Below are 15876 nucleotides of genomic sequence, written 5' to 3' on the forward strand. Positions count from 1 at the left end.
ATAGGCAGAACATCGTCCCCTGGTGGGCATGCCGGGTGGATCTTGGTGGGGCACATGCAGGAGTCTGTCTGCCTCCCCGTTTCCAACTTCAGAAAAATACAAAAAAAAATTAGTTGGAGAGGCTTTTGAACATATATGACTAAAAGAGAACCACCATGCATGGTTTGAGGAAATCAATGTTATTCAAGAACACTTTCTAGACACCTTCATGGAGGTTTTAAGTGAATTTTTTTTTACCATAAAATGTTCCATTGTGTATCCTCAGGCACTGAGGATAGCTCGGTTGGTCCAAGCATTGACCCCAGATGGGGGTTGTCGGGTGGATTCCTGTCCGGTTGAATGGGGGAGTCTTGTCTCTCTGCCTCACCTCCTCTCACTTAAAACACACACACACACACACACACACACACACACACACACACACTGATATATCTCTATTTTGCCACAGCAAGTGCAACAGAGATTACTTCATGCAATCGCACAGTCCATCAAATGTGTCCAGGTATAAATTAAAAGCATCACCTTTGCTTTTTTTTTTTTTTGTATTTTTCTGAAGCTGGAAACGGGGAGAAACAGTCAGACAGACTCCCGCATGCGCCCGACCGGGATCCACCCGGCACGCCCACCAGGGGCGACGCTCTGCCCACCAGGGGGCGATGCTCTGCCCCTCTGGGGCATCACTCTGCATGACCAGAGCTACTCTAGCGCCTGGGGCAGAGGCCAAGGAGCCATGCCCAGCGCCCGGGCCATCTTTGCTCCAATGGAGCCTTGGCTGCGGGAGGGGAAGAGAGAGACAGAGAGGAAGGAGGGGGGCGGGGTGGAGAAGCAAATGGGCACTTCTCCTATGTGCCCCGGCCGGGAATCGAACCTGGGTCCCCGCACGCCAGGCCGACGCTCTACCGCTGAGCCATCCGGCCAGGGTCCACCTTTGCTTTTAAACTCTCCACATCCACAGTAAAAAGGGAAACTAAGGAAATCTATGAGGCCAAATCACACTAAACACTCATTGTAGCTAAGAACAAGGCACTAAATGACAGTCTTGAAGACCACTGATTAACATTTCCCATTGTAAATGGTATACAGTTTGACACAAGTTAATTCCGTCGCAGTGTTTCTTAAATCTTACCTGAAAATTCGTGCCCCAGATCCAGTAATTTAGCTCTGTAAAGAAATTACATTAAGTTTTTTTTTCTTTTTTTTTTTTCTTTTTTTCCGAGTGTCTAAAAGTGCCCATGGCATGAGCCCACTGAGGCTGAGCTCACTCCTCTGGGTGAATCTTCTAAGGTGCTCTGGTCCACAAACAAAACCTCGCAGGCCACAGGCTGACCAGCAGGGATTAGGATGGACCAGAAATTACATTAAGTTTTCATGAAGGGTACCGAAATTAATGCCATGCCAAGTACATGCCATTACGTACAATACTTGTTACCTGACAGACTTTTATTGTTTCTGTCGGACAAGCAAAAATGACTGTAAACACACCTCAATTCTGTTCCGGATGATTCTCGCCCATTGTCACGAACTACAGGATTGTTTCCTGCATCTAAATAAAAATGGAAAAACATATTAGGCCTGACCTGTGGTGGCGCAGTGGGTAAAGCGGCGACCTGGAACACTGAGGTTGCCAGTTCGAAACCCTGGGCTTGCCAGGTCAAGGCACATATGGGAGTTGATTCTTCCCTCTCTCCTCTCTGTCTCTCTCTCATTCTCTCTCTCTGCTTTCTAAAATGAATAAAATCTTAAAAATATAAATATATTAAGTGAATTTAATTATTTGGGTAACTGTTCAACGAGAAATCTCCTCATTGTGTGGTGTTTTAGGATCTTCGCCACCAAAAGTTTTTAAGGCAGACTTGTGAAAGCATCCTGTGTGTGCAAGTCATATGGAAAAAGGTCAAGGACCAGGACCAAGCCATGAAGACGCTGTCGCAAGCCTGTCAGGGTTAATGTCAGACCGACCCTGTAGGACACGTCAGATGCTTTGGACGGGCCTGCCCGCAACCAGAGGAGCTGCTGTGCCACCTTCTGTCACCCTGCTTGGGGGCACGAGGCTCCAGGGGGCCACCTCCTGGACATAAAACTGCTTTCCACACACGTGGATTTTACCGTTTTCCTGGTCAAGGGCTCAGACACAGGGACGTGAGGGACGCGGCCCCAGCCGCGTGTGCTATACCTGCAAAGGTCTGAGGCACCTTGGGGAACCCCCTTCAACTCACTCAGCTCTCTTCTTTCTTGGCTCCCAGAGTCAAGGAGCTACCGCAGCCTGGTCCGTCCCCGGGGCCTTCACCTCTGTCCTCGACCCTTCCTCCGACGCGATGCCATCCCAGTCTCCTGCGATGCACCGACAGCTCTCCTGCACCGTGTGAGCCCCAACACACGTTAAAGGAACGGGACACGGTCAGTGCGCCACACCGGGCAAGAGGCTTCTGCACAAGACCCAAGGGTCCCCGTGCCGACCAGAAAGGGGTCGAAGCAGATGGGGGCCGCCTGACCCTCCCCAGCCAGGGCGTCCCCTGGGACATCTGAGTGCCAGCCCCCTCTGCCATACTCTTTTTTTTTTTTTTTTTGTATTTTTCTGAAGGGAGAAGCGGGGAGGCAGTCAGATAGACTCCCGCATGCACCCGACTGGGATCCACCCGCACGCCAACCAGGGGGCGATGCTCTGCCCCTCCGGGGCATCGCTCTGTTGCAACCAGAGCCACTCTAGCGCCTGAGGCAGAGGCCAAGGAGCCATCCCCAGCGCCCGGGCCAACTTTGCGCCAATGGAGCCTTGGCTGCGGGAGGGGAAGAGAGAGACAGAGAGGAAGGAGAGGGGGAGGGGTGGAGAAGCAGATGGGCGCTTCTCCTGTGTGCCCTGGCCGGGAATCGAACCCGGGACTCCTGCACGGCAGGCCGACGCTCTACCGCTGAGCCAACTGGCCAGGGCTCTGCCGTACTCTTGTCCCTACGTTCGGCTCCCTCGGTCCCCAGAGGGAGGCCTGACTTTGGGCATAACAAAAGTAAGTGTCCCTCAGTTTGCACTGGGACTAAGCCTTTCTGCACATGTCGGGGGACAGACACGACTTGGGGCTTCCCAACGCGCCATCTTAGCTTCCCCCAGGATGGCCCCCGAGGACCGCATGTGCAGCCGTGCCGTCAGGGGCTTCGCTCTGTCTGTCCTCTGTGCTACAAGAAACCCTGGGGGACAGCACCTCAGAGTTCAGCCTCCCCGCCTGCTTCCATAGGCCGTTTTTCTCACGTCTGAGGAGAAATCGGAGCTGACTGCCACACACGACCCTGGGCCCACCTGTGGTGGCGCTGTGACCCTGGGCCTACCTGACGAGAACCCGGAGCCTTCTGCCACCAGGGACGGACGGACGGACAGACGACGCTCTTCTGAGGGACTCTGGACAGCAGACCCTCACTGATTGGCTAGCACAGTGCGCATGCGGGAGGACTTTTGCCGAGCCGCGCCCCCTGCTGGAACTGCTGGTTGCTCCTAGTCCACTGAAGTTGGCCTGGCTGACCTTAACAGTGGCAGCTCAACATCTCCATCTGGTGGCTTCCTAACACCACTGCCTTAGTTTTGCAAAGGCAGTCCGTCCATGCTGGTTTTGCAACTAGGAAACGCCTGTAAAACAAGAAACATGTAGAAACAGAAGACATCAATGGACTCTCTTAGGAGCCCGTGAATAACCAAGATTGAGTCATAACACCTTTTGGCATTTCTATCACCAACATTAAACTTCTCTGTATTAAACTTTTTTTTTTTGTATTTTTCTGAAGCTGGAAACGGGGAGAGACAGTCAGACTCCCGCATGCGCCCGACCGGGATCCACCCGGCACACCCACCAGGGGCGATGCTCTGCCCACCAGGGAGCGATGCTCTGCCCCTCCGGGGCGTCGCTCTGCCGCGACCAGAGCCACTCTAGCGCCTGGGACAGAGGCCAAGGAGCCATCCCCAGCGCCCGGGCCATCTTTGCTCCAATGGAGCCTTGGCTATGGGAGGGGAATAGAGAGACAGAGAGGAAGGAGGGGAGGGGTGGAGAAGCAAATGGGCGCTTCTCCTATGTGCCCCGGCCGGGAATCAAACCCGGGTCCCCTGCACGCCAGGCCGACGCTCTACCTCTGAGCCAACCGGCCAGGGCCTGTATTAAACTTTTAAGGGGAATCAAACCTATGCCTTTTATTTCTCATCCAACTACATGAAAACACAGGTATTGGATGACACTTATCTGCAGAGGATGACACCATGTTTTCATTTTTTACAGTACTGCCAAGAAGACTTTATGCATTTTCAGGTTATCCTTCCTGAGGTTAGCAATAAAGAGCACTCCACTTCCCGAAATAATTTAATATGGAGCACTCTTCCTTAACTTACATTCTACCGTTGAGTCTTTGTTCTACTTATAAAAGTAATAAATAACCTGTGAAATAATTGTTATAAAATATAAAATTTATGAAGGAAATGAAAGTCATGCTTCTTTCCCCTGTGCAGACAGACATACTATGCGATTTTAAAGTGGGAGAATCTTACTTATTTTCACTCTCCCTACATCTCTCTCTCTTCCTGCATTTCAAAGAAAATATTTTACTTTTTTTGTACCTGCCTTTATTTGCAGCCAGCTCTGTTATATTTTTTTCTGTTTTGAATCACATGTTTTATTTCTTTCATCTAAGGTTGGGAAGCAAAGCTTCAATGTTTTATTCACTCCGATCACATTCTCATATTGCCTACATCATCAGGTGATGTTCCTGTTAAGCCAACGGTTTATGTCTGACTTCTAATTCGCTCAGCATTTTGTTGGCTCCCAGAAGAACAACAGTGGACTGATGACCATTCAATGGAGGTAAGAATAGTCTCTTCACCGAGGGCCTCTGGGACAACTGTATGCACGTGCAAGTGAATAAAGTTGGACACTTAAGGTGTGCCATACACCAACAGTCACTCTCTCAAAATGTACCCAACAATTAAATATATAAGAGCTAACATTATAAAACTCGTGAAAGAAAGAAAACATACAAGTAAACCTTCATGACTGGATCTGGCATAATTTTTAAATGATTTTTTCACTGAATTTATTTGAGACTAGTTTTTTTTTTTTATTATTCATTTTAGAGAGGGAGGGGACAGAGAGAGAGAGAGAGAAAGGGGAGGAGCAGGAAGCATCAACTCCCATATGTGCCTTGACCAGGCAAGCCAGGGTTTCGAACCAGCGACCTCAGCATTTCCAGGTCGACGCTTTATCCACTGCGCCACCACAGGTCAGGCTCACTGAATTTATTTTATTGAATGTATTAGGGTGGCACTAGTTAACACAATTATACAGGATTCAGGTGCCCAATTCTACAACACATCTCTATACACCATCTTGTGTGCTCAGGACGGCCCAAGTCAAGTCGTCCCTCACCATTTATGCCTCCACGTCCTCCTCCACCTCCTCCCCTCTGCAAATCACCACACTGATGTCTGTGTCCGTGAGAGGTTGTTTTGTTTTTTTGTACTTTTTTGCTTTATCTCTCCATCTCCCTCACCCAGACCCCCCCACACACACACACACAGCTGTCAGCCTTCTCTCCCTGTATGAATCGGTCTCTATTTTGCTTGTTAGTTCATTTTGTTCGTTGCACTCCACACGTGAGTGAAATCATATGGTATTTGTCTTTCTCTGACTGACTTATCTCACTTAGCACAATGCTCTCCAGGTCCATCCATGCTGTCACAAAAGGTAAGATTTCCTTCTTTTTTATGGCTGAGCTATAGTCCATTGTGTGAATGTACCACATTTTTTTATGTACTCATCTACTGATGGGCACCTGGCCCCAAATTATTTACTAAAAAGTCCACCTTTACCCAGTGATTTGAGATGCTATCTTTATCATACACTAAATTTCCATATGGATTTCAGTCTATCTATGAACTTTCTAATGTGTTCCGTTGGTTTGTCAGTCTTTTAATATACCAGTACCATACCTTTTGTTGTTGTTGTTGTTGTTGTTGTTTTTTAGCAAGAGAGCAACAGACAGTCAGGGACAGACAGACAGGAAGGGAGAGAGAGATGAGAAGCATCAATTCTTCATTGCAGCACCTTAGTTGTTCATTGATTGCTTTCTCATATGTGCCTTGACCGGGCGGGGGACAGGCTCCAGCCAAGCCAGTGGCCCCTTGCTCAATCCAGCGACCCTTTGCTCAAGCTGGTGAGCCTGTACTCAGGCAGGCGACCTCAGGGTTTTGAGGCTGGGTCCTCTGCATCCCAGGCTGACACTCTATCCATTGTACCACCACTGGTCAGGCAGTACTATACTGTTTTAATCAGAGAAGCTTTGGTGTAATATCAGGCAGGGCTAGTTCACCTCTGTAACTTTCTCTTTTCAGTGTTTTTTAGTTTCTGGTTTTCCACATAAAACCTTTAGTTAGAATCAACTTGTCTAGCTTCATAAAAAGTTTTATTTTCATTGGGATCACATTAAATTTTGTTAATTAACCTAGGGAGAACTGACATTCTTATGATGTTGTTGGTTGAATTTTGTCTACCAAAAAGATGTGTTGAAGTTCTAACCCCTAGTACCACAGAATGTGACTTTATTTGGGAATAAGGTTGTTTCAGATGTGATTATTTAGTTAAGGTGAGCTCATACTGGAATAGGGTGGGCCCTTACTCCAGTCTGACTATTCTTATAAGAAGGAATTCTGGGCCCTGGCCGGTTGGCTCAGTGGTGGAGCGTCGGCCTGGCGTGCGGAGGTCCCGGGTTCGATTCCCGGCCAGGGCACACAGGAGAAGCGCCCATCTGCTTCTCCACCCCTCCCCCTCTCCTTCCTCTCTGTCTCTCTCTTCCCCTCCCGCAGCAGAGGCTCCATTGGAGCAAAGATGGCCCGGGCGCTGGGGATGGCTCCTTGGTCTCTGCCCCAGGCGCTGGAGTGGCTCTGGTCACGACAAGTGTCGCCCCCTGGTGGGCGTGCCAGGTGGATCCCGGTCGGGCACATGCGGGAGTCTGTCTGACTGTCACTCCCCGTTTCCAGCTTCAGAAAAATACAAAAAAAAAAAAAGAAGGAATTCTGCCTCAAGACTAACAGAAATACTGCTTCTTGAGTTTCCAGCTTGCTGGCTTGCCCCCACAATCACATGAACCAATTCCTTAAAATAAATGTGTGTGTGTGTGTGTGTAAAATATATATATTCCATGTATTCTCTGGAGTACACCGACTGATATATACATGTTGTTTTCCTATTCAAAAAGATCTCTTTTCATTCGTTAAGCCTATTTTTGTGTGTTTTAAGAGTCTTTTAATGTTGAAATGTGTTTTCTATATATACATGATTTCTTAAATGTCAGCCAGGCTAGATGTAAAATTCTTGGCTTGCATTTTCTTGCCCTGGGTTTCTTGAAAATGCTTTTTCCGCTCTTGCAATACTTTGTGTATTACTCTTGAGGTCTGATGCCAGGCAAATTTCCTCTTTTTTTATATTAGTAATTTGACCCTTTACCTGAAAGCCCTTAAGGTTTTTTCTTTGTCTCCAAAGTCTAAGATTTTTATTAAGATATGTCTCAGAGTTGATAGATTCAGGTCAGTTTTCCCAAGTATGTGGCAGGCTCTCTCTATATGTAGATTTTTCTTGTTTCTGGAAAGTTTTATTGGATTCGTTTTGAAAAATTAGCTCTCTACCAGTGTTGTTTTTCTTCAGGACTCAAATTATATCTCTGTTGGAGTTTTACTGTGTATTTTCCATTTCAACCACTTTTTTCTGCCCCTTTTTACTTATTTGTTTTCCATTCTCTCGGGTTGTTTTCCCCATCCTTTGGCAGTCGCCTTTATTAAATTTTCATTTGAATCTATTCTTCCTTGGGTGCCTGGTAATTTATTCACTTGAGATGGTTGTCTTTTACCTTGACTTCAATTTCTTTCCTGATTTCAGTCAATTCTCTTGCATTTATTTCTACCTTTCTGTCTATTTCCATTCTTAATTTTTATATTTCTGATTTTAGGATTTTTATATTGAAAAACATGTTTAAATGTATTTAATTTAGTATGGATTCTTCATGGTTAGCTTTAATGGGGAGAATTTTCATTAGCTGATTTTTTTTTCTGTTTTCTTCTTAGTTTTGCATTGAGTTAGTTTATTTATTTATTTTTCTAACTCCCAGGCATTTTGTAGACAGAATTCCTACCTCAATAGCATCTTCTTATTCTCAAAGAATGAATAGGGTTGTTTCCACACAAGGTGGGTGTGGGGTGGAGGGACAGGCAGGGGCTCCCTCCGCTGGGGCACTATTTCTGTGCTGTAGTAATGAACCAGCTTTACATTTTTTATTTTAAATCTATTGTGGACCAATATTTTTGTAAAATACAATGAAAATAATTTTTTTTTTTTGAGAGAGAGAGAAAGACAGGAAGGGAGAGAGAGGGTGAGAAGCATCAACCCATAGTTTCTTTTATGTTAGTTGTTCATTGATTGCTTCTCGTACGTGCCTTGACCAGAGCCGAGCCAGTGTCTCCTTGTTCAAGCCAGTGATCTTGGGCTTTTCATGCCAGTGACCTTTGGACTCAAGCTGGTGAGCTTTGGGATCATGTGGACGATTGCCCTGCTCAAGCCAGCAACCTGAGCTGAAAAGCCCGCACTCAGAGCCAGTGACCTCGAGGCTTTGCATCAGCAAACCCAGCACTCTGGGTCAACACTGTATTCACTGTGCCACCGCTGGTCAGGGAAAAAATGAAATTTTTTTTTTTTGAAGCTGGAAATGGGGAGAGACAGTCAGACAGACTCCCGCATGCGCCCGACCGGGATCCACCCGGCATGCCCACCAGGGGCGATGCTCTGCCCACCAGGGGGCGATGCTCTGCCCCTCCGGGGCGTCGCTCTGCCGCGACCAGAGCCACTCTAGCGCCTGGGGCAGAGGCCAAGGAGCCATCCCCAGTGCCCGGGCCATCTTTGCTCCAATGGAGCCTCGGCTGCGGGAGGGGAAGAGAGAGACAGAGAGGAAGGAGGGGGGGTGTGGAGAAGCAAATGGGCGCTTCTCCTATGTGCCCTGGCCAGGAATCGAACCCGGGTCCCCCGCATGCCAGGCCGACGCTCTACCGCTGAGCCAACCGGCCAGGGCCAAAAAATGAATTTTTTAATGATAAAAAATACAAACCCAACTGTTTTTATTATATTTAACAGATAAAATTGTATTAAAAAAATCTTTTTTCTTCTTTTCCAAGTGAGAAGAGAGGAGATAGACTCCTGAAAGTGCTCCAACAGGGATCTACCTGGCAACCCCCGTCTGGGGCCGGTGTTCTGCCCATCTGGGGCCATGCTTGCTACCATGCTATTTTTAGCACCTGAGGTGGAGGCCCCATGGAGCCATCCTCAGCACCTGGGGCCAATGCACTCGAGCCAATCAAGCCATGGCTGCAGGAGGGGAAGCAGGGAGAGGTGGAGAAGCAGATGGTCACTTCTCTTGTGTGTCCTGACTGGGAATCGAACCCAGGACATCCACATGCCAGGCCAACGCTCTACCTCTGAGCAAACTGGCCAAGGCCTAAAATTGCATTTTAAATCAACATAATCAGAAGAAACAAGAAAAATTTATTAAACTATGCATTCATTGAAAGTGAATATGGCCCTGGCCGGTTGGCTCAGCGGTAGAGCGTCGGCCTAGCGTGCGGAGGACCCGGGTTCGATTCCCGGCCAGGGCACATAGGAGAAGCGCCCGTTTGCTTCTCCACCCCTCCGCCGCGCTTTCCTCTCTGTCTCTCTCTTCCCCTCCCGCAGCCAAGGCTCCATTGGAGCAAAGATGGCCCGGGCGCTGGGCATGGCTCTGTGGCCTCTGCCTCAGGCGCTAGAGTGGCTCTGGTCGCAATATGGCGACGCCCAGGATGGGCAGAGCATCGCCCCCTGGGGGGCAGAGCACCGCCCCTGGTGGGCGTGCCGGGTGGATCCCGGTCGGGTGCATGCGGGAGTCTGTCTGACTGTCTCTCCCTGTTTCCAGCTTCAGAAAAATGGGAAAAAAAAAAAAAAAAAAAAAAAAAAAAGAAAGTGAATATGTAGGCCCTGGCCGGTTGGCTCAGCGGTAGAGCGTCGGCCTAGCGTGCGGAGGACCCGGGTTCGATTCCCAGCCAGGGCACACAGGAGAAGCGCCCATTTGCTTCTCCACCCCTCCGCTGCGCTTTCCTCTCTGTCTCTCTCTTCCCCTCCCGCAGCCAAGGCTCCATTGGAGCAAAGATGGCCCGGGTGCTGGGGATGGCTCTGTGGCCTCTGCCTCAGGTGCTAGAGTGGCTCTGGTCGCAACATGGCGACGCCCAGGATGGGCAGAGCATCGCCCCCTGGTGGGCAGAGCTTCGCCCCATGGTGGGCATGCTGGGTGGATCCCGGTCGGGCGCATGCGGGAGTCTGTCTGACTGTCTCTCCCTGTTTCCAGCTTCAGAAAAATGAAAAAAAAAAAGTGAATATATAGGCAATTAATAATCATTATTATATTCATAACTTTATTCCACAATTTTAACTAAAGTTATGAGTCAAAACAATTCCCCCACATTAAATGCCTATATATGCACACTTTGAACAAAAACCATGTATTTTAAATATTTAAGAGTTTTAATTGTGACAGATAAGCTTGGTTGCTTGTTAACCTATCTAATTGAGGTTGGATTGTTGACAGTGCTACATGTAAGAGATGATACAAACTATTTCTATCTTTGGTCTTAACATTTATGGTAGAGAAACTAGTCTCACAGAGCTATGTTGACAGGAAAGGAAGAAGATATTTTAAAGTAATTCAGCAAGCTCAGGATATTCATTTTTAATTTTCATCCAAAATAAAAGCAAGTGATGATTTATTCCAAAAATGTCTTCAAATCTTCATCCAGTTCTAACGGATTATGATGTAAAAGTTGGAGTTAATGATAAATTCTGAATTTTATATACTTTTGGGTAACAGTTGGCAAATTACCCTTAAACTGTCTTCCATTATAGCATGGTTTTGCTGTGCATGACTAGACACAACCTGTTCTGTATGACTCACCATGGAAGCTTTCCAGTACCCAAACTGGTCTGCACCTTGTTCAGTGAGATGAGTCTGTTGATCATGTGTTTGGAGATCATGTAATGTCAAATTGCTACAAAAATTTCTAAACACTGATATCAATTTTTTACTTGTCACAAACTGATATTAGCTCACACCTGCATCATTCTGTAGGCCGCTTTGATCAGCTCTCTTGGCCCACTGGCAAGTTACTTGGAGACTCCTTGGATCTTCAGGGAAAGTGGAAGGTAAAGGGAACATTGAAAGAGTAGTAGTTAAAAAAAAAAAAACTCTGGCCCTGGCCGGTTGGCTCAGCGGTAGAGCGTCGGCCCGGTGTGCAGGAGTCCCGGGTTCGATTCCTGGCCAGGGCACACAGGAGAGGCGCCCATCTGCTTCTCCACCCCTCCCCTCTCCTTCCTCTCTGTCTCTCTCTTCCCCTCCCGCAGTGAGGCTCCATTGGAGCAAAGATGGCCCGAGTGCTGGGGATGGCTCTGTGGCCTCTGCCTCAGGCGCTAAAATGGCTCTGGACGCAACAGAGCGACGCCCCAGATGGGCAAAGCATCGCCCCCTGGTGGGCATACTGGATGGATCCCGGTCGGGCGCATGCAGGAGTCTGTCTGACTGCCTCCCCGTTTCCAGCTTCGGAAAAATGAAAAAAAAAAAAAAAACGAAAAAAAAAACTTCGTAAAAATCACCCATGTCCTTGTTATCTTTTGAAGTGAAAACAACATCTACCCCTAATTTCTTCCTCGTTACCATGCATTATGTTTATATATTCTAGGGATACCACTTTTTCTTTTCTTACTTGTCCTGCCCATTTTTCTCCTCATCACTTAAAGTTACCACATGAAGGTGGTTTACTTGAAAATTTAGTCTATAAATATCATGTGGGGCCAGAGAGTAAACAAGTGCTAAAAAATAATCAGGACATGTCAAAAGGCACAGGGGCCAATGAAAGGGGTTCCCATTGGCCAAATCTAAGAGAATTGAGCAACAAACTAAATGATAGTGATGGATTGTAACAGAGACTAAGACAAACATCCATGAGTCCATGTGATATAAATAGAGGAAGTAAATTAATGGGAGAGAAGGGAAAGCTCTTCTTTATAGAATTCCAGTTAATAGAGGAAATAATGGATTGAGAAAATCATTATTTGGCAAATACCACAGCAGTAATAATTATTTCAGGCAAGAATCATCAATGGATGCTGAATGAATGGGCGAAGATAGGATGAAAAACGGGATGTGGCCCTGGCCGGTTTGCTCAGTGGTAGAGCGTCGGCCTGGCGTGCAGAAGTCCCGGGTTCGATTCCCGGCCAGGGCACACAGGAGAAGCGCCCATCTGCTTCTCCACCCCTCCCCCTCTCCTTCCTCTCTGTCTATCTCTTCCCCTCCTGCAGCCGAGGCTCCATGGGAGCAAAGATGGTCCGGGCGCTGGGGATGGCTCCTTGGCCTCTGCCCCAGGCGCTAGAGTGGCTCTGGTCGCGGCAGAGCGACACCCTGGAGGGGCATAGCATCGCCCCCTGGTGGGCAGAGTGTCGCCCCCTGGTGGGAGTGCCGGGTGGATCCCGGTCGGGCACATGCGGGAGTCTGTCTGACTGTCTCTCCCCGTTTCCAGCTTCAGAAAAATACAAAAAAAAAAAAGAAAAAAAAAAAAGGGATGTGAACATAGTTTTAAGATGTCTAAATGTTAAAGAAAAAAATAGCTTTATAGGGGAGAAACCTGTCATGTAGCACCTTAAGCAGTTACTGTCACCCAAAGGAGACATATTGACATCATATGTCCTAAGAAGGGTGCGCTGAGCTGGACGTGCCACTTCTGTGGTGTTCTTTCCAACAGCTCAGAACCTGAATTTCATCGTGAACAAATATCAGTCAAAGACAAACTGAGGGATATTTCATAAAATAACTGGCCATTACACTTCAAAAGTGAACTGTCCTACCATACTGTTATCTGTGTCTATGAATTTTTGTCTCATTTGTTCATTTGTTGTTTTCAGTTTATTAAAACATTTTTAAAAAGTGAACTGTCTGAAAATAAAGGAGACTAAGGATATATTACAACTAAATGCAATATGTATTCCTGAATTGGATCTTGATTCAACTATAGGTCTTTAGTAGGTACAGTAACATAATTTTAACCAGTTGCTAGTGTTTGGAACCAAGAAACTGGCTAGTATATATCCACAGTCCAATGATGGGTCCAAGCAGAGCTCCTTGAATTTAGTTCTATTATAGTTTATATTACGCATTTACAAACCTTAGAACATGTTATCCCACTGAATGCTAATTTTACAAACTTGGAGTATTACCACCAAGTAGATTAAAACTCTGATTCAGAGAGATTAAGGGATTTTCCCAAAATTATTCAGCCGGTAAGTGGTGAACTGAATTCATCTGTATGATTTGTGCATTGTGGACAGGGCCCACTGGGGGTAAGGACGACGGAGACGCAGAGACCCGATTCCAGAGACCAGGTTCACTGACGCAGATCCGATTTATTGAGGAAGTAAGCTAGCTTATATACACAGGTTCAGCCTATAGGGTGACACAGCATGTCTTCTTCACAGCCAATGGCTAAAAAGATCAGGGAGCTGCCTGGTTGGTGCTGAGTCACTTCCTTACAGCGGGCGAGCTCCCTCCTGGGTGTGCCTAGGAGGGTTTCAGGTGCTGGAGTGTTCTCAAGCATTGCGTCAGCCACAGCTGCTAGGAATGCGCTCTGTGCTCTACCTACAGTGCTTTTTTTTTTTTTACAGAGACAGAGAGAGAGAGAGAGTCAGAGTGAGGGGTAGACAGGGACCGACAGAAAGGAATGGAGAGATGAGAAGCATCAATCACTAGATTTTCGTTGCGCATTGCGACACCTTAGTTGTTCATTGATTGCTTTCTCATATGTGCCTTGACCGCGGGCCTTCAGCAGACTGAGTAACCCCATGCTTGAGCCAGCAACTTTGGGTCCAAGCTGGTGAATTTTTGCTCAAACCAGATGAGCCCACACTCAAACTGGCGACGTCGGAGTCTCAAACCTGGGTCTTCCACATCCCAGTCCAACGCTCTATCCACTGCGCCACCGCTTGGTCAGGCACCTACAGTGCATTTTAATCTTTTTCTTTTCCAAGTGAGGAGGAGAGACAGAGAAACAGACTCCTGCATGTGCCCCAACCAGGATCAACCTGGCCACCCCTGTCTGGGACCAATGCTCTGCCGAGCTGGAGCTATGCTCATAACCAAGCTATTTTCAGTGCCTGAGGTGGAGGCTCCATAGAGCCATCCTCAGAGGCTGGGGACAATATGCTCTACCAATTGGGCCATGGCTGCAGGAAGGGAAAAGAGGGAGAGAGAAAGAGAGAGAGAGAGAGAAGGGGAAGGGGAAGGGGAAGGGGAAGGGGAAGGGGAAGGGGAAGGGGAGGGATGGAGAAACAGATGGCTGCCTCTATTGTGTGTCCTGACTAGAAATCAAAGCTGGGACTACACTCTGCTACTGAGCCAACCAGCCAGGGCATTTTAATTTTTTAAATTTATTGATTTTAGAGAGGGATAAAAGGGGGGGGGAGAGAAGCATCAGTTTGTTGTTCCACTTATTTATGTGTTCGTTGATTTTTCTATGTACCCTGACAGGGGATCGACTCCATGACCTTGGCATATGAAGACACAATACTCTAAGCAACTGTGCTACCTGGCCAGGGCCTGGCCAGGTAACATTTTAATTACAATGCTTCTTCCTAATGGCGTTCTCCAACAACTCTATTTTTTAGAAGAAACCATTGCATAGTCATTCTATCATGAGAAAACTAGAAAGAAACTTTGCCTAAGTCCAAGGTGCGCTCCTGCACCCTGAGCTCTGCAAATGTTTTTGTGTCGGTCGTCACCATGCCTGGCCTTTGGGCATGCTTCTCCTCCTCCTTCTCCTCCTCTTCATCTTCGCCCTGTCCCGAACTCCCACCCCAGATCAGCCGCCACACTCAGCCTGGGGGCCAGTGGCCCAAAAAGAGGTGCTTGGCCCCCGCACGAGCCTGGAGAGCTCAGACTGAGTCTCTGGACAGAAGCAGCAGTGGCTTTGGGAGGGAGGAAGACTCGGCATACCTGACAGGGCTCCCCTGCCCAACTTCTAGCTGCTCAGACCCTGAGGAAGAGCACCTGTGTCAGTCCTATGCCGCTGCTCAAGACAGCCTGGCTCAGTTGTGTGTGGGCTCGTGGGGCCCTGCACACTTGCTGATGCTCGGACCGCTGGTGAGCCAGGTGGGCAAAGAACAACTGTGCCTGGCCTACAGCAAGCAGTGAAGCCTGTGTGCGGTGCTGCTGGACATCTACATAGAACAGGGCAAGAGCTGCCACAGCATCAGCCAGCTGGCCCTCAACTCCAGCCTGGTGCCCACCTTCCAGCTGACCCTCATGCTGCACGTAGATTCATGCCACTGGCCCAATATCCAGGGGCTGTTTAGCTCCGCCCACTCTCCCCTCAGCCAGTCCCTGACACCAGGCGCCGGAGTCTTCAGGAAGTGTACAGCTCGCACAGCTGCTCACTGAAGACCGACACTGCCCCCTAGGTAGACAGCTGAACTTTTGAGGCGGGCACTGGCAGGCAGGAGCTGAGGAACTGATGCCTGTCGTTAGAAAATGGACAACAGCTACTTGAGGGGAGGAAGGTGTGAGGGGGGCTGTTTTCTGGGAAGCTGTTTGAGGTGTAAGTGGCTTCTCACAAGGGGCGCAGGCTTGCCCCCTAGTACTGTAGCATGAAGCAAAGGCTTACAGACTAACCAGGCTTCTGGCTGGACATGTATGTAGCATGTCCCTTATCTTTACTGTTACTAACAGTTAAGTGGTATGACAGCCGAGAGGGCAGCTAGGCCGCACTGGCCTCTGCAGGCAGTTTGCTCATGGTGGCTGGCCCTG

At 48.1% G+C, this 15876-nt stretch overlaps 2 non-coding genes and 1 pseudogene across 2 annotated transcripts; 1 reads left to right on the forward strand and 2 right to left on the reverse strand.

Moving 5' to 3' along the window:
- Window positions 1–1214: 1214 nt before the first annotated feature.
- On the reverse strand, window positions 1215–1349 carry LOC136318026 (small nucleolar RNA SNORA52). The gene has a single exon (XR_010727997.1). It is a non-coding gene; the product is annotated as a small nucleolar RNA SNORA52 (small nucleolar RNA).
- A 1501-nt stretch (window positions 1350–2850) lies between these two features.
- TRNAG-GCC (transfer RNA glycine (anticodon GCC)) lies at window positions 2851–2926 on the reverse strand. The gene has a single exon. It is a non-coding gene; the product is annotated as a tRNA-Gly (tRNA).
- Window positions 2927–14809: 11883 nt separating this feature from the next.
- On the forward strand, window positions 14810–15629 carry LOC136317467 (DNA damage-inducible transcript 4 protein pseudogene; annotated as a pseudogene).
- Window positions 15630–15876: the final 247 nt, after the last annotated feature.

Source organism: Saccopteryx bilineata, chromosome X, assembly GCF_036850765.1.
Source record: "Saccopteryx bilineata isolate mSacBil1 chromosome X, mSacBil1_pri_phased_curated, whole genome shotgun sequence".
In the NCBI taxonomy this organism is placed as follows: Eukaryota; Metazoa; Chordata; class Mammalia; order Chiroptera; family Emballonuridae; genus Saccopteryx; species Saccopteryx bilineata.